Source organism: Molothrus ater, chromosome 2 (assembly GCF_012460135.2).
Source record: "Molothrus ater isolate BHLD 08-10-18 breed brown headed cowbird chromosome 2, BPBGC_Mater_1.1, whole genome shotgun sequence".
In the NCBI taxonomy this organism is placed as follows: Eukaryota; Metazoa; Chordata; class Aves; order Passeriformes; family Icteridae; genus Molothrus; species Molothrus ater.
Genome location: NC_050479.2, coordinates 70,310,767 through 70,337,511, shown reverse-complemented (window position 1 = coordinate 70,337,511; position 26,745 = coordinate 70,310,767). Strand labels below are relative to the sequence as shown.

Genomic DNA, 26,745 nt, shown 5'->3' with positions numbered 1-26,745 from the left:
TCACTGTTGTACATCCTTGTACACATGGTCATTTGATCCCTGCCATCTACATGGCTGTGCATAAATAAAAAGAAGGTGATACTTGTGAGGCAGACACTGAAATCAGTAATCAGGGTGCTTCCATGACAGCTTTATTCCCATGAGGTATGTATGGTTGAAAGGGATGGATTTTATATTTTTTCTATTTTTATCCATTTTATACTGTACTCCTCATGTTTGTTTGCTATGTAATATTCCTCCTAACAATTCCAGGATATGAAAGGAGCATATTTTTTATTGGCACCTACTATGATTTTTAAAATTGAATTAAAAAAAAAAGAAAAATAATTGAACATAACTCTTCCTTTCATCACAGCCATCTCCTTCAGTATTCCTCCCTCACCTTACCTCACATACTAGACTGCAGCTGATGTCTGTCCAAAGAAATGAGATGCTGCTGGGACATTCCAAGGTTTTGAACAAGCTTGGGTTTGATTCTGCAGTTTTGGGCATCCATGTGTCATTCAAAGTATTTTCATATCTAAGGCAAATCACTCTGTCCCCTTGACTTTCCCAAAGTCAGAGATGGTAATGGAGTACAACATTGAGGCACTCACTCTTTTCTATGGATGAGAAGAGAGATTTCTAAGGGGCCCTAAGGGACCTAGATGATAACCTCGTGCTGAAAGTCAGTGGGAAATGGATGGTTGCAATCTCTGTTGGTAAACTTTACCCTTGAGAGAGACAAGAGGGACAGACAAATCAGATGGAGTGAGGCTACCAGTAACTATTGGACATCAGGCTGGGAGCAATCCAACACAGTTATCATGAATCTTTCAATATCCATGTCTGTTTATGGGCTTAGTAGAGTGAGAAAGCAGCTAGGGACTTCCCAGAACACTGCATAAATCCTTTAACACTGAACAATATGTTGTTATTCTTTACCCTTTTATTTTTCTCCAAGAAAGCCCATTTTTACCTACATAAGAGATTTCTTCTGACATTACACCCCTGTTATGATTGGTGGCAATAACACAAGGAAGCACAGAAGTTTAGGAAAGGACTGCTGGGTTTGTAAAAAGCTATAGTGAATCCAGCCAGGAGAAAAAAAAATGAGCTCATCTTTAACTGATGGGAAGGTGTTTGTTACAGTACTCCTTGAAATATTTCACACTGTCCTGTTTGCAGTAACCCAGCTTTCCTTGTGACCTTCCCTTCCCTTCCCTTCCCTTCCCTTCCCTTCCCTTCCCTTCCCTTCCCTTCCCTTCCCTTCCCTTCCCTTCCCTTCCCTTCCCTTCCCTTCCCTTCCCTTCCCTTCCCTTCCCTTCCCTTCCCTTCCCTTCCCTTCCCTTCCCTTCCCTTCCCTTCCCTTCCCTTCCCTTCCCCTTCCCCCTGGTTCTCAGTTTTTAGTTTCATCCCATTAGTCCTAGCTGTGCCACACTAAATCAACAGTGCACTACTAAATACAGCTTTCTGCATATAATTTTTTAATCTCTCAGGGAACTTGGCATCATGTCTTTCCTGTGTTTATTTTTATAAAGGGAGCTTGTTCAACTGGCAACGCTGTAAAACCATTGAGAGTCTGTCCACTCCTGCTATAGATCACCAGGCCTTGCTTCATAGGATATCCTGCTACACTGCCCTCCCAAAATGTCAGGGCCAGCGAAGAAAAACGAGTGCTTTGCATAGCAAATAGTTTTTATGACTTACAGTTAATGGGCCTTACTATTAATTGGCAGAATTACAACTCCTGTTTAGTTGATGAAAGTAGCTGTCTTGAAAAGTTATTAGGCTACCTTTTGTTCTTGCTTCCCTGCATTTTTTTTTCTCAAGATTGATTACACAGTGACTCTTTGAACTTATGTTGAATGTTTCCTCTGAGGATCTACTTGCATCTTGGTTTCATATTCTTTGTTAGTCTTTCAGTATTCCAGCAATCCAGGGATAGCTGGATAGAAGGAAAACAATAAAGAAAAAGCAAAATAATTAATAGTGTCAGGAAAGTATTCCTGAAAAATGTGAGCCACATGGTAATATCAATAACACTGAAAATACGAATAGTATGAGAAATACACATGCAGCCTTATCAAGGCTAAACAGTTTTGTGATAAAGGAAAATAAACTCCCTTAACAGAGACGTAGTAATTCAGAGAGCATCTTAGGTTGTGCAGTGTCTGTATCTGCTGGCTATCCTAAATCAATTACTTCAGTCAAGACATGGTTCCCCTTTCTCTGGGGTGCGGCTGTGGATGGAGGGAAAGCAATTTATTTCAAAAGCTGATTCAGCAAGAAACTCTGGAGGGACCTATCAATGTACCATTAATAATCAGAGATGCTGTAATGATTATCAGAGGCGTTGTAAATCATTTGTACAACACTATTTATTTTAACATTATTCAGCAATTTTGTGTTTCCTGAAAGACAAAAAGGTTTTCATATCATGAAATATGCTCTCCAGCAGGAAGCAACAAGCTGTATAACAGGCTTTCAAAATATTGTTTCTTCTTACACTGTATCTTTTTTTTGTGTGTAGGAAATTAAATATTCAGGAAGATGAGGTCCTTATAAATTTGATCTACACCAGTGATATTATATGCAGACATTAAGAAAATGTCATGCTCACTTCCACTAACTCATCTTGGTTTCAGTCCCCAATAACCCTCCCTTTTCATTACCCTCTGAAGTCTGGTTCTTCCTTCAAGTGAAATTAATAGAAGATCAATCCTGGATATCTCTTGGTGTGCCAGTCCAAACCTCTATTTACTGCATTCAGAGGGCTTATCTGAAGCACAATTTAACTTAAAAATAATATTGGTTCATACAAATGCTGATTCAATTATTCCTTGCATTTAATTTAACCACCTTTCTTTTTCTCTTAATGAAAACTCAATACCAATTCAACACAAATTGTTTAGCAGATTTGCCTTATTTGCAAATTCAAAAGCAAGGTCAAAGCAGCAGTAATAAAGCTGTGCCTGAGCTCCTTTCTTACAAGATCTAGATGTTATTAGAAATGGCATTAAAAATGTCATGAATACAGAGGAGAAAAATGAAAGCTAAGAAATAATCCAGGAGACTGGGAAGCAGCCGGAACGAAATAAATGTTAATTAATACCTTGCATCACACAGGCTACTTACTTGTATTGATGGAGCAGAAAAAAAGTACTGGTAGAGGTAGGTCTGTTTGAAATTAATACTTTTAAAATCTCAAGATCCCATTTTCAGCATGAAAAAAGGACCACTGAATGAGTATGAGTGCAGCTGTATTTTAACAATAGCAAATAATTTTCCTTCTGTTTTGTTTTACAGTCTTTGAAGAGTTTCCATTTGCTGCATATGTATTTCAGGAAAAATACTCTTTTTTTGGATAGAGAACAAATTTTTCTGAAAACCTTGAGACTATTTTTCTCTTAGGAGTTTTGTCCCACAAAGTCCTAATATTAAGTAAAAAGCCTGCTGCTTCCTTCTTTTAGGGTTATGTTACTTAAAGACTTCTTTTCTATTTACTTTGCTAGTGATCATAAAACTGTCACCATCAGCAGTTCAAAGCTGGTGCTTTTTGCTGTGTAATCTGGAGTGATTACAGCAGTGGTTCTCAGCTGTTGCTTCTTACCACGACTGACACAAGTACCTCAAATACAAATACTTTTTTCTGAGAATTATAAGAATCCCACATACTGAGTTTTTGTGGGTTTTTTTTTGGTGAAAAGGAGGTGCTTGTGAGCCTGCAACTTTGCTGTAAGGCAAGATGTGGGAACTGAAGTGGTTCATCTGGGTAGAGCTCAGTAAACTTTTGGTCACCAATTGACTGGAGGTGGTGTTTAAAAAAACTCTACTTTCAGCTGTGATTATTTTTCTTGACTAAATAGTATTTATTCAATATGACTCCAGAGAGAGTGGCTGCCCCTTCAGCTTTCCACAGCCTGAGACACCAGTGCCTCACGGCTCCTCCGGGTCCAAGTGTCTGCAGCGGAGCAGCCCGAGCCCCCATGGATGGGGCAGGCTGCTGAGCTGGTTAGATCGGCTGCTGCCCATCAGTGCCTGCTCCCCTTCTGTAGAGCATTATTCCATGATCATGGGGGTCTTCCTGACCTCTTTGTCCCATGTAAAGACCAAGCAGAGGCTCTATCGATCTGGGGCAGCCTGCTGAACGGGGCAGAGCAGCTGGTCGTCGCCTTGATGAGCTCACTGGTTTTGGGTGTCCTGTGTTAGTTGTCATGAGTTATTGAAGCCGCCCGGCCATTAAAATAAATTCAGCAGTTGTTCTACACACCCTGCCCCTCCAAATCGGATTCACGTGATACACTCCCACCTACTTTTTTCCTAAAGGCTTTGAGGCGCGCAACAAAAGCCCCCGCCGCAGGGATAGCCACAAAGGCCGGCAGCTCAGGCGCAGCTGGAAGGGGCACATCGCTGGGCCTCGGCCGGCAGCTGCAGCCCCGCAATGCACCTGCCCAGCGGGGAGAGAGCCCGTCTGGATAAACATGGATCTCTTGGGGGCCCGGATGCCCAGGAGCTGGATTCAGCAGGAATTGGGTCGCAAGGGCAAGAAAAGGGCAGCGATGGTGGGTGTGCTTGTGGCAGTCGGGAATGAGGGCAGAAGCGCCGCAGAGGCCTCTTGCGGGCAGAAAAGGGGCCGGGGCGTTGGGTGGGTGACAGCACCGACCCCGCGGGCGACGTGAGGCAGGCGCCAGATGGCCTCGGGGACTGCGAGGGACTGGGTACCGCTGTCCCGCAGCCGGGGCCGGCTGGGGAAGGGGCGGCTCGGGCACTGAGGGAGAGGCAGCTGCCCCCGAGGGACGCGCCAGGGAGCCCCAGGGCAGCCACCACACCCTGGCCGCTTGGGCGGCCTCACGGGGCCAGGCGGCACCCAGGTCAGGGCGGGCAGGGGTCGAAGCGCCGGGTATGGGCCCGCCAGCTGGGAGAGAGATGAAAGGATGAAGGCAGGGAGAGATGAGGGAATGAGGGAGGGAGGAGGGATGGAATCACCATCCCTCGCTCCCGGCCGCTCGCCAGCCCCAGGTAGGGGCCGATGATTGACAGCTGACACCGCCCTCCCGGCGCTCTCATTGGCCGCTCCCCATGCCGATCAGCGCTCAGCGCCGCCGGCGCCTGCATCCCATTGGTGGGCTCTGCCCCGCCCCTCGCGCAGGATTCATAAGGGCGGCGAGGGGGCGGGGCCCGCGGCTGAGGGGGCGGGGCGGCGGCGGCTTAGCCCGCGAAGGCGGCGGCGGCTGGAGCGCTGGAACGGCGGCGGCCGGAGCGGGATGGGACGGAGCGCGGCGTCAGGTGGGTGCGGGGCTCCACTCCAGCCCCTCGTAGCCACGGTGCAGGGAGGGCAGGAAGGCGGGCGGCCGCGCTTAGAGGGTCCTTTCCCGTCCTGCGAGGAGCGCGGAGGGGGAGCAGTCGCTTTTTAGCGGTCTCCAGCCCGCGGGGACAATCCCGGCGCTGCCCTGCGGGAGCCCCCTTTCTCCTCCCGGCCGCGGCGGGGGCGCCGGTGGGTCGCTCGGGAGCTGCTGGCTGTGCTCCGCTGGCCCGGGCTGAGCTGTCCGTCCTCGGGCCCTCTCGCCTCAGCTTTGTTCCGAGTCCTCCGCCGGCCTCGGCCCCTCGCCTGTCCCTGGAGCCGCGGGGCGCGCTCCCCTTCCCCCCGCGCTCTCGGGGGGAGGCTCCGGAGCCCTCCGTGCTGGGGTCGGGGACGGGCCCCCGGACTGTTCCCCGCGGCGCTCCGATCGGGCAGCGGGAGCACGGCGCCTATTCCCGGGAGCTGCCCGGGGGGAGCTCGTTCCCCGCTCGTGTTCGCCCCCCGAGAGCGGCCCCCGGCACCGCCGAGGCTTTCTGATGTCCGGCGCTCTTCAAGTATTTAAGAAATAATCGTCTTTGGCTTTGAAGGGCGCTGGCAGTCCTTGACAGCTCGGGAACTTTTAAACCCTTCCTCGCCCCAGCGCGTTTGGGGTTTTTTTTTGTTAATTCTTTTCCCCCCTACTTGGCTCTTAAGTGAATGTGTCGCTGAGAAGAAGCCTGGAGTCTGAGTTGAGTGCAGGCGTGTGAAGACAGGGATTTATCTCAACTGCTTAGTGTCTAACACTGACCTAAAAGCAGTTAAAAAATGCTTTGTTTATTCTCTTTCTTTCTGATATAGTTCAGTATTCGCTGCAGATAACAGGAGAAGGGCTGATAGTTTTAGGTTGAGCAGTAATCTGTGAAGTGGGGCCAGTACTTGAGTGATTGGATACAGTTGTGAGATTCCTTGATAGAAGACACTTCAAAGCACAAATGGTGTAGTGTGTGTGATGTTGGTGCAGGAATAGCAAAAAGCTGTAGTTCTTTGTGCCTCTTTTGTAAACTGCAGCGAATGAGGAGACAGTGTTCCTATTAGAAAAAGATGGGGCAAATTATGAGAGCAGCCAGGAACTTCAAGAAACTTAAAATCTGGAGATGAGGAGGTTGTTTTTTCTTGCCTATCATGCAAGACTGGCCTTCTTTTTAAAACTTGACGTAGGGAATCAAAAAATATTACATTTAGAGGAGACAGACTGTTGTTTTGACTTTGGCTGATACAGTATTTTCCATAAACTAATAGCGAGTGTACTTGAGGAGAGGAATGAAGTAATGGAATAAGGCTGCAGTTCTTATCCTCCAGTAGGCTGTCCCACACTACAGCGCTCTGTAGTTCAGATGTGAAGTTAAGTGGCCCCTAATATATAAAGGATGACATGATACAAAATAATTATGCTGCACTAAAGTGCTCAAGCTGGAAATCCGTGAAAGTTACTGGTTACAGTGCTTGCAAACTTCAATGATTGAAGATTAAACTCTGTGTTTGAGCAGTGGAACTGAGCTTTGTCAGTTGTTATGCTACAGCTTTTTGCCTTTTAAGTTCTCATCAGAAGAAAATATGCTAAGATGGAAGGACAGTTATCTGCCCACGGGCCCCAAGTCATTCTTACTAAGAATTAGGATGTTTTATCTGTAGCTATTCATTTGAGACTAGGACCATACTATGTTTCCCTTAAGTGATGTGGAAACTTGATTTGTTTCCAGCTGAATTCTGGGGATGAGTTGTGCAAAGCAAACTTTTTCTGTCCCTTGCTGGAAGATTAGTTTTGTGTTTATATAGCTAGCGGCAGTATGAATGGAGTTATTAGGCAGTGAACACAGAGGTTTTGTTGTACATGAAATAATGTATAATTGAGCCAGTCCTCTTCTCGTTTTCCATGGCTGTTTTCCTCAAATAAAGAGAAAATAGAAAACATTTTTTTTTATCAGATACTGAAACAATAGTCTTGATTATACTCAATAGTTACAGAAATTGAATAGTCTTTGTTAATCTTCCTATTTGTCCATGGAAGTATTAAAAATTACTTTACGTGCCAGAAATAGAATTGCTTGTGCTTAAAAAAGGTATTTTTACAGCAGGAATAAGTTACTGTGGCTTCATGTTTGATTTATATAGTACGACACATGTGACATTTCATAGTTAATAACAGCATAAGCCTGTTTTGTTTTTCAGTATGTGCTTTATCTGTAAAACATGCCTCAAGGGATCATGATTTTAGGAGTAACAGTATAAAGTCCTTGTACGTCAGCTACTCTTTAGTGTGCCTACTTTAGCTCAGGTTTATTTACTTCATTCTTCAGTGAGAAGGTACATGCCATTTACTTTTCTGAAACAAGAATAGCACTGTCTGTGGGCAGTATTGCTGTATGGAGGAAAGAGAAAGAAAAGCCATCATCTGACAGATGATAGAGTGTTTTGAAGTGTCTTATACAGTGATGAGAAAGACAGGGTTTCTGGAAAGCTAACTAAATCAGAGCAGATACTTTGGTGAAGAATTCCAGAAGAGCTGATGGTGATTGAGTGTTTCCATCACTGTATCAGTGTGACCTGGACATGAATTAGCTTTCATGTCTTTGCAAGTCTTTGTTTTTTGATTAAACTTCCTGCATGAACAGTCACATATTAGTGTACTCTTTGTTCTTTTGAGCAGTCTCAGAGCACTCTCTTCCAGAGTTCTCTTGACTGCTTTGCATGAGGAAGGAGCAAAAAATACTGTTGCAGGTAATTTCAGTCTGCTCTTGGAGGCCTGTCTTTAGCTGATGCGTACTTGATGTTGTCTTGTAACTGCACTGGAATCTTGTATAATACAACTCTTCTTGGGCTTTTCAATTCAAATGGGATGTGTTACGACTTCCTGGTTCATGTGTGGCTCCAGTTAAAACTACTAGACAATTTGTGGTCGTTACTTTTGATTTGTTTTTATTTCATTTTTGCTTGCATAGGATCCTGAGCCATAGGCAGTGTATCACATGAACTACACTGCTCGTGTAAGTTACTGACCCAGGCTGTGCATGCCCAGTGGGTTATGATACTAAGTTTTGTTAAATATCTCCATAGCAGAAGTACATTAGTATACAGTACTGATGGGGAGCAATTGGTCTTGTCAGGCTAATTTCTTAATTCTCTAATCTTAATGGCATGCAGTAGATGGAGATCACTGATAGGATCAGATTACAAATGTCTTCCAGTGTAGGATATAGCTGTACTTTGCCTTTGGAAGCTTCCCTGTACAAGGAGTATGATGAATCACAGGCTGTCACTGCTTATTCTCTTAAAAGGAAAGGTGGAGGTAGAGGGTGACTATTAACTTCTCCATATAGAAGGCTCACATACAGAATAGCTGTAATCTAAGAAAAATTAGTGTCTCAACTGAGAATTAAATCAAAGCATCTCAAGCCTTAGCTCTGTAGCAGAGCTGCCATAGCACTTACATTCTCTCTTGAGAACTTAGTCTGCCTTTAGAGGTAAAAATGACAATAATCTCAAGTTACACTAGAATTATTTGTTACAGTTTACCCAAATGTTTTCCTTCACATTTAACTATTATTTAGATCCAAGCCAACCTTTGATAAAAGTTGTTGAAATGTTGCATTGAGTTCTTTTCTTAAATGGTAAAGCACAGTTGTTTTTCACCCCTCTTTTGAAAATTCAAATAACTGAAATATTTTTAGCTGCTGATGGATGTAATTTCTTCTGCCACATGAAGAATCAAAATGCTTGGGAAGAAATTAAGAAATTTGTACAAACAGCTGGAGATCAAAATGGCACCCTTTATGCCGATTTAAGCTGCGAACTTGGAGCTTATCTTTGATTTCTTCATTTTTGACAGGGGAGGTAGCTGGAGAATTATTTTGAAGGCTTCGAAGTATGGTAAATATTTTTTGGATTTGCTGGTTTTTATTTGTGTTAAGGCTTTATAGGTGTCTGGAATTTCAACATGCTCTGAATTAGTTTTTCCTTTCACATACTGAAATATTCTGCTGTTGAACTGATGGTGTTTTCTGCATCTAGAAATGACCCAGAATGTATGGGGATTTTTTTTTTTTTGGGACCTCTCAATTCAGCAGAATTTTAGTTAATCCTTCAAGATTCTTGGAGCCCCTTCCTATCTAACAAATATAATCTCTTTATTCTAACAGAGATTTGGTAGCCAAATTCAGTGATAGGGGAGAGCATGTGTTTCTACTGAGTGTAAAGCATAGTATGCCACATTTATTAAATATATTGGTTTTGAGTATTTATTATACTCTTGCGACTTGCATGCTTGAACTGATTTACTTTTACATTTTCAAGTGTATGTTTTAGAAGCAGAGAAATTGAAATTGTTATTCAGTGTTTCAGCTGATGGATCCCAGATTTCTTGGGCATATTCGCACTGGCAAACTACTTTGCTCATAACAAGTAATAGTTGGAGAGCTTGTGTATGTAATAGGTGATGCATAATACATCAAAACATGTTAGTAGTATCCAGTGAACGCTGGAATTGATTTCTTGATGTTGGTTTTGAAATCCTGTAGTTGAAAAGGTCAGTATCAAGTGATGCTGAGGAAAATCATTCATTTACTATGGACTTGGTGTTGTTGTAACAGAGCAACAGGCAGCTGTGGAGACTAATGTGCTGGAAGACAAGGCCTGCAAAGCTTGTTTTATTTTGAGACTTCAAACAGCCTTTGGAAGCACTTCTTCGAGAAGTTCTTCTGCCTCATTACATGTGAATGGATAAATGAAGTTTGAACTTGTGAATTAAAAGGGGGGCTTTAGTGGCAATGTGGCTTTTTAGTTTGTTTTTCTGCAGCAGTTAGGTCTTGCTGATCAGTTTTCTATAGAATGTTGCAATTCTCTGGAACTTATATCAGCACAGATTTACTGCAGAGTTATTTCCTGGGAAAGTAGTGTTTTTCTTTATAAAGCTTGGCTGCTGCTTTGAATGCTTAAACAGCTGCAAACATGGACAAGAATACATCACTTAAAGTGAAGCCTTTGATTTCATGCTGAATTTCAAGACACTCTTGTATCAATGTTTTTTGCACATGGAATATTGAAGTTTCTTCTCACCTCTGCATGCCAGCTTGAGCTGGAGTGGAGCTGCAGTTAAATCTTAAGTTATATTTAAAGAGGATGTCTTGGTACAGTTATACTAGTGGTTTGGTTACAGTATCAGATTATTTAACTGAATAGTAGGAGAAGGGTATTTGCATTGCTAGACAAGCAGCTGTGCAAGCCATGTGCTTTCTATCCAGCCTTCTTTTGGCAGAAGGAACCAGGAACTAGCATTTCAGCAGCTTCTTTTTTTTTTTCCCTAGATGGAGGAGATCTTGTTTCCTTCTGCTCAGCCAGCTTGATTCTCTTGAAGCTTTCCCTTCCAATCCTACAGGTCTTGTACATGTTCACTGTAGCAGGCATCAAGCACAGCTCATGCTCTTGTAGACTATGCTGAAATTTCAGGTATCCTTTGATTCAGGGTAGGTAGCTCCACACAAGCACATAGTGAACATTAGGAGCTACACCTTGTTATAGCTCAAGCTATTCTTGCTGTAAAGACAGACCTTCATGTCTAGTTGCTGAATTTCTGTACTGGATTTGCACTGGTAATGACAAGAGAAGCTTCCATGTTGTTGGACTAATAAGTGGTTAAGTTTTTAGCCTTAAGGATTTTTATTGTCTCAAAATAGCTGCATTTGAAATACTAATGTAACATCATTTGGATTCTGATTTTTTTCTAGAATGCTTGCCACCTTACTGGAGAAGGTATGTGCTTTGTAAAGTGTTGTTCTGGTTGCTGTACTAACAATTCTGAGGGCCTCGGATCTGCAGCTTGCTGTCATGCTTGGTCACACAGCTGGCTGAAGCACTGTCTGTCTAGTTGGCTCGATGCTGGAGCAGGTTTAGCAATCTTCTGTAATTTCTCTGTCTTGGAGGGTGATGGCAAGGTTCTGTTCAATGGGATTTAGAATTCTACTTGCAAAAACTGGGGAGAGGGAGGTGATATTCCACAGCTGGGGAAAATTTCAGAACTTCTGTTGTCTTAGCTGCTTGGAATGGACTAAATATTTTACATTATTCAGTAAATTGGTCCAGTTACTATTTCTGTGCATTATTAATGAAGGACAGAGTCAAATATTGTAGCAGACTGAACCCTCCTCTTAAATCTCTGGCTTTCTGAAATGTGCAGAAATAAATCTTATACAGTATATAGTCCAAACTGCATCTTTCTGTTAGCCATTTCGTCTCTTAATCTGGAACTATTGAGGCAGCAGTATTTCTGAAATAATCACCTTTACTGGGTATGTATTACTGCTGCCTGTGACAATGACTGCTGAAACCCCAAATTCATTGCCTTCTCTCCCCGTTTCATGCTTTAAAATGAAGCTGTTAAATGCTTTGTGTGCGACTTCCTCATTTGCATTTTCTGTTCCCCTTCCTCTTGCTGCAAACTCTCGCTGATGCATTTTTTCTGAAGTCTTTTACTTCCCTTCGAAAGTCGCTCCTATATCCTAGTAATCCCTGTAAAAAGACAAACGTTATGATGAACTTCTGCTTTGTGTCATTTCTAGTAAAACCCACTGATGCCTTCTTTTTGAGAGTGAAATACTTGGAGATGTAAAAAAAACAAACCCCAGCAAAAACCACAACAAAAACCCTTCCCAGCTGCCACGTGCATCCCTGAAAAAATTTAAAATGGAGGGAAGTAGATGCAAGACATGAAGTGTAAGTCCTTGCCAAATGTAAATCCGTCTTCCCTTAGCTGAGTGAACTGCTTACTATCAAATTTCTTTAAGCCGCAGAATGTTGGTTTTGGCAGGAACATCAGAAAGAGTTTTCTTTCTTTTAAACAGTTGTTGTTTGGAAAACAAGCATATGTTTGGCATCATCATAGACTTCTAAAAGAGGAAAAAGTAACTTTATTTTCAAAACGTATAGTAGAACTGTATTTTCAGCAGAATCAAATGTTAAATGCTTCTGGAAGCTTAAATATGATAGTGTGTCCATACAGTTGGTTGTCAAGGTTGAAACAACAAGCACAGTTAGCCCCGAAGCTGCTAAATGCTAATCCAAGCTTGGCATGTATTTTTCTCAGCCAATTGAACTGAGGAAGTTAGAGAAGCACATAGACAGCCTGTAATAATCAAGTTTTTAAAAGCAAACTTAAATGTTGAGGTTCAGTTATAAAAAATGCAGCCTTATTTTATACTTTTGGTAATGGTGATGTTGACTGTAAGACCTGTGACTCTAAATCTGTAGTTTGAGTATCCCCACTCTTATTCATCCTGGTGGAATTATTGCTGTTAATGCTTTTGAATATGAAGCATTAGAAAGTATACTGAATTAGATTTTGTGAACTTAAAGGATGATAGTCTAAATAGTAAACAGCTTTGATTTGTTGGTCAAAGATAAGATAACTTCCTTCATGCCTCATCACAGAACAATTAATGCAGCATAGAGCAGTCTGGGTTACTGAAAGAAATTTGTGTAGGTTCACTGAGTTACAGGGATAGGCTAAGAAATGAGAAAAATTAGGTGTTTTAGCACTGGGTGGGAAACAGGGAGATTGAACTGTGAGGGTGAGAAGTATGGATGTTGAATCTAGAGGAATAAAACTAGTGAATTTATTTGAGGGTTACTGAGAGTTGTTATAATCTCTTGAAGATGTTTAACCTGATGTTTTAGAGCTAAAATATAGAGGAAACCTTCAAACAAAAGCTTGTCTGAAATACAAAGCTTGAAGGACAAGTGTTCTTTTGTCAGAAGTGGATTTTTGAGGCTTCTAAAGCCACTTTGAACAGAATACTAAAATAAATGTAACTCTAGGAAGATAAGACTGTAGAAATAATTGAATTTTGCTGTGGATTAGTTGATTTGCATTATATTAGTAGTGTTCTCTAAAATATGCCTTCCATACTTTTTTTGCTCATTTCTGCAGGTGTATAATGAAGTGTTCATCCTCTTTTCTTGTTCAAAGCACACAGGACTTGACGATTTAAATCAGATTCTTATTGAGTGCTAAAAGAAGAACAAACTTGGCCAAAGTGGGAACCTTAAGCAGTGTGGTTTTTTTGTAGGCTTGAAACAACTTTTGGTGATTCTGCATATAAGAGAACATGACCTATGGAACACCTGGCCCATAAGAAGTAGTTTTGTTGCAGAACAGACTTATTTACATGTTAACTTGGTAATAGGCTACTCCTAAATAAATGCCTTTCTCAAGGGCAAAATACCTCTATACTGTTGTTACACTTGAAAATGAGGTAGTTGTGAAAACATTAGATCTTGGAAATGTTGGGGGCACTTGCCTTTTTGAAAAAAAGCGTGATTCCTATGATAATCTGCAGCATGGTTTTCTAAAATAACAAAGTCAGCATTCATCTGCACTGTGCAGAAGGAAACACTGTATTATTTGGGATCAGATGATAGTTTTAAGTGGTACTTCATAAAGGAGGCTTTGGGAAAAAAACCAAGAAACCCCAAACATCAACAAAAACCTCCAAACAAACAAGGTTCCATGCCTTCTTGATGATCCGTTTTAGTTCATTGTACTTGGTGCAGAATTTGCCAGAGGTTTTATAACCTGTAATAACACGAATGGTCAGCTCAAATGATTGTGGTGCTTACACCTCCTGGGCACTTGTTGGTCATAGAGGTAATGTCTGAAGAGCTACGTGAGCATTTCAAACTGAGGTCAGGTGTGGTAGGAGAGCAAAGGCATCAGGTTCTGCATCTGCTGTGGCTTTACTTGCAGCCTTCCACCCATCTACAGTGCACGTGCCGGTGCTCTTTGAACAAAAGCTTCATGCACTGCGTATCAGTAGTTTTAACTAAGCCTCCCTGTTTGGTTGTATTTTATTCCTCTACTGCTCTCTGGCCAGCACCAAGCAGCTGTTAAATAAAGAGGGAAAGAGGAAACCATGTGTCACAGCTGTGCAGCTGTGGTCCTGCCCTCTGGTAAGTGGAGTTGTTACTCTTCAAAGCATTGTGTGGTTTCTGCATTTTATATGGAGGTGGGAAGAGGTGGATTTGAAGTTGTGCTGGGTTTCCTGCTGTCTTTTATCTCTTCCTATCCCAGAATGAAGTGGTCAGTAATATCCAGAATGTCATTGCTTCCATTTCCAAATGTAAGCCACACATTGCTCTGGAGCTGTCAACTGCTGCCTGGGCAGGCATGGCATTGCCCTGGGACATGGCATCCCTTCTTTCCTGTGACGTCCTCTGCCTCCACTCCTGCCTACATAGGGTTAAACAGAATAGCTGCTCTTCAAATGAAAAAAAATTCTTGCATGTTTACTGGCAGCCCATGTCTTTCAGCAACCAGTTGCCACATTAAATGTTTATTTTTTTCCCAAAAATCAAGATATTTTGCATCTTACATGATGTGACTCTGTATTTAATTATTGGAAATCTAAATTATTTATAGTTTTCAAAATGTAAATAGAGGAAGGCAAAATTGAAATGGGTATTTTCTGGTTGTTAGAAGACTGAGGAAGGGATGCAGACAAGAAACCAATCCAGAATAGGATAATTTACCTGCAATCACATTATTATGGAGATGTCTGAGATGTATATATTGTATGTATTAAGTAATTTAGGTTTTCTTTGTGGTCACATCATATCTTAGTTATTGTTTCTAAATCTCTTCATGGAAATTACTTTGTAAGATGCTGTGTTTGTGGTAGCTGACTGCCTCTTCTTCCTTTCCCCCAGTAAAAAATACTAAACATGGCTGCGAATGTCATAGTGAAGTAATCTGAAGGATTTAATTTATGGGAATATGTAGTGGGAACAGGTAAAATTAGTCTCTTTAGTTAGTATCAACTGTGTGGTGTTGAATCTGATGGTAAGGCAGTAGATGACCTGGATGGTTATGTGATTAGGATAATGAAGTCGGTATTTTTCATTACCTATGTTAAAAAAGTATTTTAAAATTCCTTTTTATGAAAACAGGTCTTAATTAAAACCATAAAAATCCCATGGTAACAGCAGGCATGATTGTTTTAAGCCACTTCAGCCTTCTTTTCAAAAGAAAAAGTGGACTTTATTTCACATACTTCTGGATTTTTGGTGATTTGTTTGATCTTCCTAAACTGCTAAGCTCCTCTACATTGAGTGAGATTTGAGGTCACAGATCCATGCAAAACTGCTTTAGTTTAACTGGCTTATAAATAAAAATGTTTTTAACAAAAAAGACCCAAAAGAAACCAACAAATCTCAGTTGCATCTGGCCCTTTAAAAACAGGAGGAGGGAAGGAAAAAAAACCCCTAGAGAAACTAGGATAGACCTGAACCATGTAGCTAATGCTCAAGTATGCCAGTCTCTTTCCAGAACAGCTTTCCAGCTGGGATGAAATAAGGAATAATTCAATACATAAGTTTCACCTGTTAAAAAGCTTTCATTTCTGTCCCTCCCTTCTCACCCACCTTATTTCTTTACATAATAATGTCCTTGATTGAACCCCATAGGTCAGCTGTAAGGAGTCATTAACTGTTGAATTGCACTGAGTTTTAATTTTCTAAATGGTGGCTCTTTAATGATTAATCTGTATGATACCTCTGTCTGTTTGAAAACAATTTATATGGTTTTTGAGACTTTAAAATTGGGGGAAAACCCTACACATTTCACAAATATCTTCATAGTGATAAAACATACTGGTTTTATGTTTATAGAGAGATCTGTATCTGTAGGTACACAAGGCTTTATAAATGAAATAACTACAGCATTAGCTACATACACACATGAGTATGTGCATATGAGAAAGATGTTTATAAGAACAGAGTATTTCAGTTGGAAGCATTTGTCCAGTCCAGCTGCCTGACTGCTTCAGGGCTGACCAAAAATTAAAGCATGTCCTTAGTGATGTTGTTCAAATGCCTCTTAAACACTGTCAGGAGCTGAGGCATCAACCACCTCTCTAGAAAGCCTGTTTGAGTGCGTGACCCCTCCCTTGGTGATGAAACACTTCCTACTGTCCAGCCCGAACCTCGCCTGGAGCAGCTTTGAACCATTCCCACGTATCCTGTCACTGGGGCCCGAGGAGCAGAGCTCAATCCTTCTCTTTTCACATCCCTTCCTTGGGAAGCTGTGGAGAGCAGTAAGGTCACCACTCAGCCTCTGTTTGTCCAAACGAGACAAACCCCAAGTCCTCAGCCACTCATTACAGAACTTTTCCTCACAGGCCCTTCTCCAGCTTTGTTGAGCCTCTCTGGACACATTCAAGCACCTTCACAGCCTTCATAAATTGTACACCTGAGAACAGTAGACAGTCCTTGAGGTGAGGCCACTGCAACACTGAATGCAGCTGGACAATCTCCTCTTTTGCCTGGCTGGTGATGCTGTTTGATGCATCCTGAGATGGGGTTTGCCCTCTTGTCTGCCAGGGCTCACTGCTGACTCAGACTGAGCTTCTGCCCACCATGTACTCCAGATCCCTCTCCCAGTTTATACTTCTGTCTGGCATTACTTTGTCCCAGGTGCACAATCCAGCATTTGGACTTGTTAAATTTCATTCTATAAATCATAGCCCAGTGTTCCAATCTATGTAGATCCCCCTACACAAAGCCCCCTGTTCCTCAGGGAAGCCAAAAGCACCTCCCAGTTTGGTATCACCACCGAACTCAGTAAAGGTGCACTGCACTCGTTCATGCAGATGGTTGGGAAGTACGGGGAGTGGCCCTGGAACTGACCCCTGAGGAGCAGTGCTGGGGACCGGTCACCAGCTGTACCCCCTTCACTTCACAGCCCTTCAGCTCTGCCCTTCAGCCAGTCCTTCACCCAGCACACCATGAACCTGCTTGTCCTGCAGCTGGACAGCTTGTCCAGAAGGATGCTATGACAGTATCAAAAGCTTTCCTAAAAATCCAGAAGGAGGCATCTACTGCCTTGCCTTCTTTAGATCTGTGACCTTATCAGAAAAGGTTACCAAATTAGCTTATTAGTTATGACTTTCCTTTTGTGAATCCATATTGACTGTGCCTGATAATTGCATTATTCTTTAAATTCCTCTCAGTATTACCCAGTATAATCTTTTCTTCTATGATTTTTCCAAGAGCTGAGACTACAGACCATTAATAGGTCTGTAGTTTCTTGGATCTTCCTTCATACCCTCCTTGTAAATTGGAGTAAAACTAGATCTGGATCAGCAGGGACCTCTCTCGACTCTGAAGACTTTTGGTAGATGATGGACAGGGGTGCTGCTGAAGCATCCACTGGCTCCTTCAGAACTTTGGGATGAATCCCATCGTTCCCCATGGAATTGGAAATATTTAGCTGATCCCTTAGATTTTCATTGTCCATAAATGGAACCTCGCTGTTCCCACACTGACGGTCTTCCATCTTGGGAGTGGGCAGCCCCAGCTCCATCAGTATTGTGACTGAAGCCACCTGACCAGCAGGTTGGGGGAGGTGATTTTCAACTTCTGCTTCGCTCTTGTGAGATCCCACCTGCAGTGTTGCATCCAGCTCTGAGGCCCCCAACCTAAGAAGGATGTGGACATGTTGGAGCAAGTCCAGAGGAAGGCTATGAAAATAATCAGAGGACTGTACCACATCTCCTGTGAACACAGGCTCAGAGAACTGGGGCTGTTCAGCCTGGGGAAGAGAAGGCTTTTTGTGACAGGACAAGAGGCGATGGCTTTATACTGAAAGAGAGTGGATAGGAAGAAACTCTTTACTCAGAGGGTGGTGAGGCACCAGAACAAGTTGCCTAGAGGTGTTGTGGATTCCCCATCCCTGGAAGTGTTCAAAGCCAAGTGGCTCTGAGCAGCCTGGGATAGTGGATGGTGTCTCTGCCCATGGCAGGGGGTTTGGAACAAGATGATCATTAAAGTCACTTCCAACCTAAACCATTCTGTAATTCTGTAATGGAAAAAAACCACTGAATGACATTGTTTTTAATTCACCCCCAGCAGTCACTTAATCATCTCCCACAAGTCCAATGTTTTGTTTCAGACCTCTTGCTCTTTATATACTTTAAAAAGCCGTTTTAAAGGATCATAAAGCAGTTCCCAATGGAAGCAAGCTTCATATCTCAGTTGTGGTTTTTTAACAAAGGATGTGGCCTTTTAGGAGGCTATAAAAACAGGGAAGGTGAATTTTTTCCATATATCTACCCAGCTCTAGATCACAAAGCATTATTCTGTCTGCTAAGGTGAAGGATGTGCCTTCTGTTCTCCAAACATTAAATCTGAGTGCTCTTATGTTTTTTCATTTCTCTTTCACCACCATGCTGTGGGGAAATTAGCCATGGAGTGATGTGAGTTCCTGCTTTCAGCTAGATCCAGATGTAAAAATATGTTTTGGCCCTGAATGGGGTGTGCTAGAGAGAGCAGCTGCTTGCTTGGTCCAGGCTGTGACCATCTGCATAATTCTGATTCCATGGAATTGAAGTTGGCTGTCAGCTACAGCAGTGCTGAGTTGTTTAGTAGGATGTTGGTGCTGCCTTCTTCCCTGTTGCACTTCTTTATTGGTGTGATGTTTTTTCTGCTTTTTAAAAACCACATCAGTTCTGTTTAATTTTTCTTTTGTTCCTGGACATTCTGAAACCTACTAGATTTCATTTCTCAGTCTTGAGGTGTCTCATTTGTGGTTTATGTGTGTGTGTATATATGGTATTTTTGGCTAATGCTTTTCAGCAGGGTTCTGTGGCCTGTGCTGATTCATGCTTCCCTTACTCTGCCACTTCTCTCTAACATTATGAAACTGTAGAGTACAACCTGCTTGAGCCTCTGCTATTTCTGGAGATGTAGGAGTGAAGAAAATATTGTCTTGTTCAGCACAAGGTGAAATCTGTTATTTGATTTGAATGTTGGCTGTTCATGACCTGAGAATATTTTTTGATTGATTTTTGTCACCAAATTCAGGTACTTTAATGAAGCATTTAACTTGAAAGTCACATCACCTAGCCTTGGACTAATCCCCTTAATGAACCCACAGGTTTTCTGTCTGGAGTACTTACACAAAGCATCTGTCTTAGATGTTCATGCTTTTTAGCAGTGCCTGCTAACAACAAGAAATGAGGTTGAATGCTCCAGAAAGTGCAATTTAAGGGACTTTTCTATTTCGAGAAACATATTCTTAAATATTAGTAATTGAAAAACTGTGCTATGTAATGCTGGGTGGGTAACAACTGAAATTAGAGATGCTGTCTGCTGAGGATGACCCATTTTTAGTGTTGTTACATGACATTGGGGATCCACTTGAGTAAAGGCATCCGAATTCCTTTTGTGAAGCATTAGGGAGACATCTCTACAGGCTAGGAGTGGAGCTAGGAGGGAGCTCTTTGCTATTCTGTAAGGATGTGTACTCTGACCTTCTGGAGAAGAGTGCAGTAATAAAGCCTCATAATGGCGTTATTATAAAGCAGAGCACTAGGGCTCAGGAGCTCAGTCCCTGGGTAGGGACTGGGTGCCCGAAGCTCGCTCTCTCATGCCAAGGCCGCAGGGCTACCATCTAGCAAGCATGGTGATTATCAGCTCTATAGTGATTGCAAGCTCTCAGGATTTCAGCTCTGCTTGCTAGGTAGTGGTGCCCTGGGCTTGAGGCTGCAGCAGACGGAGAGAGAGGAGAAGGAGAAGGCGCAGGCTGTTCCACGAAGATGGCTTTATTTGGGGAGGTCCGTGAAGGGTCTCTGCTCTTCTTCTTTCTCCCCTAATGGGGTACAGTATGCTTCTTTTATAGGGTTGGAAAGGATCCAAGCTTGACCAATGCGTAAGGGGTTAACATGACATTGCCTTATAGGGTTACAGAGATAGGTTAAAGGGTGGAGGACAGGAAAACAGGAATTTTCTTTTGCTGTTTCAGCATTCCTATTGTTCATATCCTCCATGGTGCTTTTCCTAAATCTATGGAGTTTACTACAGTGCAGGGCTGTATTAGGAGAAAGAGCAGGCTGATAGTACAGAAGACTTGTACTGTGATATTAGGGTTGTTATCTGTGAAGAATTTAGGGATGGTGATTCTGCCAGCAAACCTTTTCAAGTGTTTGAAAACATTTTGATAGTGATATCCCATCTGAAATCTGCTCCTTTTCAGAGGTATTGGCCTTTTGTCTTTCCTGGTGGTGGAAGAACCCTCTCTTTTTGGATCAAAGACAAGAGAGCTACTTCCTGTCTCTTGTGGTTGGTACTAGTAATTTGTGGTATAATCTTTGTTTGGCTTCATTTGCAGTAAAGAGTCAGTGCTGACTATAAGAAGAGAGTGTAGTCCTGGGCAGGCCTCTTGTTGAGACACCAAAGAGGTGATAGATGTAGGGATGGTCCTGCAGGAGCCAGCAAAGAATGTCTGACAAGCCACTGCTGTTACTGGCTGGCTTGTAGGCTTGATGGGCTGGCTTTTGTAGATTGCAAAATCTCTGAAGATCAAGTGTTTAACCTCAGATAAATTCTACAGGATGTTTAGGATTTTGCAAGCCTGCTGTTTAGATGGGTTTCCTCTGTCCAGTACTGAAGGACTGCTATACTCAGTCAAGTAGTGAATATTTGTACCATAATCCAGCGAGTCAAATGGAATAAAAGAGACATCCAGTACTCCACACAGGTTGGATTTTTTTATTTTATCTGCCTGTGCTCTGAAGAAAAATTTCCAGAACTTGAACTTGTTTGTTCCTTGGATGGAATTGGTGGCAAAGGACACACTGAGTGTGGTGACTAAGTCTGGCTGTCAGAGTGGTTCTCAAGAAGATGCAGAGTGGGAAAGTATCCCTTGAGGGCTTGTCAAAGGACAGGTTGCTCTCTGCACTCCAAGTACAGTGTTTATCCCAAGTAATTTTGCATTTCTGGATGCTGCAGAGGCTCATGGATTAGACAACAGTGAGTGAATCTTTAGTTAAAGACCACCTGGAAAACATGAGTTGCCATGTCTTTATGCTGCTCCTGTTCTGTGCTCGAACTTAAGACTGGGATATGGAACAATCTAGTTTAGAGTAGAGATTTAAAGATAGTCTAGTTTAAAATAAGAAACTTCTGAGTTGTCTTGATCAATCTTAGAAAAGCTGCTTAAGATGTGCTCCTAAGAGGCCCCTCAGTTTTAAGTAACTGATTGTATGGCTCTTTTACAGAAAAGCCCCCATCCCACTGTAGAAGTACATAAGATCAAGGGGGACCTAACCACTAATTGATGTGTGGTTCTACTCTTTGAAGGCTTCAGAACCTGTCTGGGTTTTCCAAATGTGTGTTGCAGAGTTACAGTAGTTTCTAAGATTGAATTTCATACTTTAAGATTAAATACATGCACAAATTTAACAAGGCAACCCAGTACTGAAGTTTTAAACCACTTCCTTTTTTGTCTCTATGCATTGGTAATGCAGTTACTTGAATTCAAACTATAGTGGTAAACTTTGGGTCTCCATATATGAAAACATATTTTAAAAACCCTCCCCCTACCCCAGAAAGCAGACTTCAAAATAAAATCCTTTTTTCACCATTTTCATGATGACCTGCCATTTGGATACTTTTAATCCTCAATCTGTGTAAAAGTTATGTATTGCATTAAATCCTTTATGTTTTTTTTCCTGTGGATTTCTGAAGTAATCCTCTGTGTGCCATATAGCTTGTTCTTCAAATTGCTTGCCTATAATAGTCTCATTTCTTGGAGTTTTGTTTAGAAAGCTTTAAAACATCGATTTTAAACAAAATTCAGCTGGATGTAAATTTCTTACCAGAAGTCAGTATTACACATTCTGCATGTCTAAATTCTTATTCTGTTGAAACTGTTTAGTACTTCCTGTAATTTAGTCAGTGAATGTGTCAAATGGGGCACTTGGCAGAGGAGTCAGTGATGTTCTTGAAAATGAGTAAGCATCTTTTTATAGTGCTTTTGTTGTTTTGTTTTTTTCCCTCTTGGGGATTTTATGGGAAAGAAAGAATCCATTCAAAAGGGAATGTGTGTGTTTTCACAGTTGGGCAGTAGATAGGTATTGCTGGACTGTTAGTGGTGTACCAAAACATATTTTCCTTTCTGTATCTTGTGTTTTCATCATAGCTATGTATCTTAAATGTGGAACTCAGAGAGAGTCCAACACTTTGTCTCTGGCTTATCCTGGGCCTTTTTCAATATTCTACTTAAAAAAATATAAAAAATCTGCTTGCAAAAAAAAAAAATAATCTAAAACTGCTTGACATTGACTACATCTTCATGTTTTTATTTGGCCAGGTAAGGATTTATACTGAAATACACGTCAAGATAGTTGATTTGGTTTCACTGTGAAAGCTGAGATTTGTCTTCATGGCATGGTAGTTCTCAGCTTTCTTTCCATCCCTTTAAAGGTTCTGTATTGTTGATCTGAGTGAGGAGTTCTTTCATCACAAAATGGATTCAGGGATCCTATTTATGTAGTGCAGCACTGCAGACAGTGTGTAAATGTAAATTATGGAAGTAAACTGCAGAATGTGGACAAAAACGTGTCACTCATGTGGGGAACTGAGAACTTCCTGCAGTGCCTTTGCTGCTGAGGATACTGTAATGTGTAAACACATTCTCAGACCCCTTGGTAGTACTGGAGGGTTTAAGATCTATATAAAGTTCCAGTCACCTTGTACCACAAGTGCTCGATGATGTCTGTTCCATAGTGTTGTTAATGTAGTGCTGTTTGCTCTAAAGCAGATTTACTGTTTCCTGAGCCACAGGCATACTTAAATCACTGCTGGTTGAAGTCGCTTACAGAATCACAGAAAGGCTTGGGTTGAAAGGAATCATAAAGAATATCTAGTTCCAATGCCATTGCCATGGGCAGAGCACTTTCCACTAGGCCAGGCTGCTCAAAGCCCTATCCAAGATGCCCTTGAACGCTTCCATAATTTCTCTGAGCAACCCATTCCAGTCTCACTACCCTCACAGTGAAGAACTTCTTTCCAATATATAACCTAAACATACCCTCTTTCAGTTTAAAGCCATTCCCTTTTGTCTTTTCATTACAAGTCCTTGTGAAGAGTCCATCTCTAGCTCTCTTGTTGGTCTCCTCTTGGTACTGGAAGTTGCCGTAAGATCTCCCTGGAGCCTCCTCTTGTCCAGGATCCTGTCTTCAGAGGACAAGGTGCTCTAGCCCCTCTAATAATCATTGTGGCCCTCCTGGAATCCCTACAGCAGGTCCACATCCATCTTATGTTAACTTAGGCAAATAGCTTTCCCCATTTAGTACATCTGTCCTGGTAATGAGAACATGAATGAACTGTATGTATGTGAGCCTTTGTAATGTGTCTCTTTAATTTTTCTCTAAGCAGATAAACACTTAAGTGAGGACCAAGACCTTGGCCAACTGGTAGATTTTGTGAGCAAGTTAACTAGAGGACAATATTTTATTTGGAATATGTGGTTATTGCACCAGTGGTTAGTGGAATCAAGGTCTGGGCACCTTAAAGCTGTGGTATTTGGAGGGAGAATGAAGGAATGTGAGCAAGGCAGGTGGTGACGGTGAGCAAGGAGGACACTGCTGTCTTGGCTTTGAGAAATCTGTGTGGTGACTTTAACAGTGTTTTGCTCTTCTAGATGCTTTTTCTTTCTTACACGTCACGGTTTATAATTGTGTCCTTGAGATAAAGAAGTTTTTTTCCTTTTGTAAATTTTAATTGTCTAAAATATTTAGGCAAAAAAATGCATAGAGACACCTCTTTAAAATTCTGGTAATAGTATCAGCCTCCTCTAAGCAAGTGATCTGTTTTAGAGATCATTTTTATATAGTTCTTGCAGAAAGGGCATTTATATCTTAACTGCAAATCCCCTTAATTTATAAAAATTTCGTGTATGACTAAATGCTAATCTATAAGTCACAGTGTTCTCTTGATGCTAGGAACTGTAATATTTTCACGGAAACATCTCATTACTTTATTTTTGCAGGAGATTCTCATTGCTTCTTTTTAGTCTGTTTTAGTGGGTTTCTGTTCAGTAATATTTAATTTACTGTGAAGGATCTCAGAGGGATTTAAGACTGCTGTTTTATTGTGCATTACTGTAGGCTGTTACATCATTTTTCCATCCCTGCAGTCTTCAAGTGGGTAAATGTTACTTTCTCTGCTCATGTTTCTATTTAAAAATTGATTATAAAATAACACAAGCTATTTTGTTACCTTGAAAAAAATTAAGCTGTATCATGAAATATTTAGCACAAAATGGTTAAAACTGTCTGGATTCTACTCATGCATATTTTACTAAGTTTTTTTTTTCCAGCTGATTACTGAACCGAGCCCCACTTTTAATGCATATTTTTAATTATTCTGTTACTGAAAGATTAAGTTAGGTTTGTCTTTGTTTGCAGAAAAAGCCACCTGAGTGTGCCAGGAAGTTAGAGAACAGCTGTCTTCTCAAAGGCATAAACAGTACGGATATTCCACGCTCCTTTTTAAATGGTAAGTTGTTCAAGAGAGCTCTTGCTGAAATTCCTTGTCACTTACTTTGCATTTGTGTGAATCTGTTACAAATAGCTTGGACGACTGTGATAAGTCCCTCAAACTGAAGACCAGTGATGAATTTTAGAAACTTTTCCAGAAGGTTTTCAGTTAGCCTTGGGAAGGAGGTTTATATTTTTGTGATATTGAAGATGTGCTGTTTTAGGCCCTGAAACAAATGTCAAAAGCATTGCTCACCCAGGAGACTGGTAGCATTTAAATACTAATCTTATTGTGTAGAAACCGAAATAAATTTACTTTATTCATGGTTGTTCATGAGCTACTGGATTTATAAATTTGCATCTGTTAATTACTTTTACCCTGTATAATCTGTACTTTGTTGATGTATTGTCTAAGAGATTTAAACTAAATCTGCTGAAGTTGAATGTTTGTTGGCATCAAAGTGCAACGGATAATAAAAGATTTGTATTTATTGATATTAAACTAGCTGTGTGGGGAAATATTTCCCTGCCCCCAATCTGTCTCAGCTGCCACACTCAACACCAAGGACCTTTAGATAAGGATTATCTGTTGCATTGCTGGAAGAGTAGCACTTTCCTCATGGTGTGATACAAGAGGTGGGACACACCTGGGGGTGCTAATGGAGGACTCCTGGCAAGGTGCAGACAATTTTGTTACAATAAGTAAAGCTGATAAATGTATGCATGTGTGTATTTACAGGGAGCTGCAGCTTGTTGGCATTTGCCAGTGGGAGAGAGAAACTTTTTGAGCAGGGGAGGAAGCTGAAGAGCAGATTTGTTGTTCTTCCTTCTGAAAGGAAGAGGTTAAAAGTAGTATTAGCTACCTGTAGGAGAGGCTGTTTTCTTCCAGCACTGCACACCACAGTGCTGCCTTGGCAGAAACCACGGCCAGCCTTGCTTCAAGGTCTCTGAGAAACTGTAAAGTATGCAGCAGTGACTTAGGAGACTGTTCAGGATACTATTCTCCTGTGTCCTAGAGCTGTGTCCTATAGACTCTGTCTATAACCCTGGCTATGATCCTTTGCCACACTTTCCCCCTCAGCTGAAATTCACTTATGCTTCATTTCTGTTTTGAGTTCTGAGAATATGCTTGATGATACTTGAGATGCTTTTCCGCATATATGTTCTGAAAGAGATTGTACTTTAGGTTAGGAAAAAGAATAATTCTGGAAAACGTGTGCATTCACAATTTCAAGTAGGAAACTGTTTTGAGGAATGAAGGAATAAGGAAGCAATATGGTGCACACAGGAGTGGGAGGGTTATGGTAACAGCTTTTGAAGGAGAAGGGTGAAAGAAAACCCACTCTTTCCTCCTTTACCCCTCTTGCATTACCCATTAAATGGAAAGGTAAATCAATGGTTATATACTGAAATTGTTTGGAAAAAAGATCTCTTGCTGTAACGGTCAAAAGTGGAGGAAGTGTCTCAAGGAAAGTAAGTAGTCTGTAGGAAAAAAAAAAAAGGTAAACTAAATATACATATTGAAAATTTTGTCAATTCACTACTAAATTATTAGATTAGCATATTGCTTATTATTTAATGAACCAGTGAATGTTACAGCACTGTTACATTTCAGTTGCTTTTCATGTGCATGGAAACATCATTGCTTTTATTTACAGGGAGCTGTAGAAATTAGTTACTACAGGAATAAGAACCTTGGTTTTGGAATATTTTACCTTGGTTATATTTATTAATAAAGCTTCAAAAATTATTTTGAGCTATTTGCTGTTCATTCTTAGTGTAGTTTTATCACGTATTCTCTGTTTCTTTGTGCAGTTTAAGCCCAGCTTTCATGTAGAGTTTAATTGAAGTGTCAAGTGTTTAACTAGTCTGGAATTTAATGTAACTGATGGGTGTCTAAACACAATGCTGAACATACTTGAAAATATCAACCTTTAAGTTTTTTAAAAAATATTAAAACCTAATTCTAGTGAACAAATTCTAATTTTTAATTGAACAGTGATCATTCACGTATCAGAAACATTCAGATTGGACATACAATTTGGAAAATGCCTGATCAATAAAATGAGAAACTTGTATTTAAAATAATGATTGATTTCTACAGAAATGTAATGTATTTTC

The 26,745-nt window shown here is 41.2% G+C and overlaps 1 protein-coding gene across 2 annotated transcripts in view; it reads left to right on the top strand.

Annotated features, from left to right (window-relative positions):
- Positions 1 to 5,191: 5,191 nt before the first annotated feature.
- WASF3 (WASP family member 3) overlaps positions 5,192 to 26,745 on the top strand; it is a 66,083-nt gene continuing 44,529 nt past the window's right edge. For both annotated transcript variants that reach the window (XM_036404176.2, XM_036404175.2), the window contains exons 1-2: positions 5,192 to 5,268; positions 24,553 to 24,643. The gene's annotated coding sequence lies outside the window, so the exon portion shown is untranslated. The remainder of the gene's footprint in view (positions 5,269 to 24,552; positions 24,644 to 26,745) is intronic.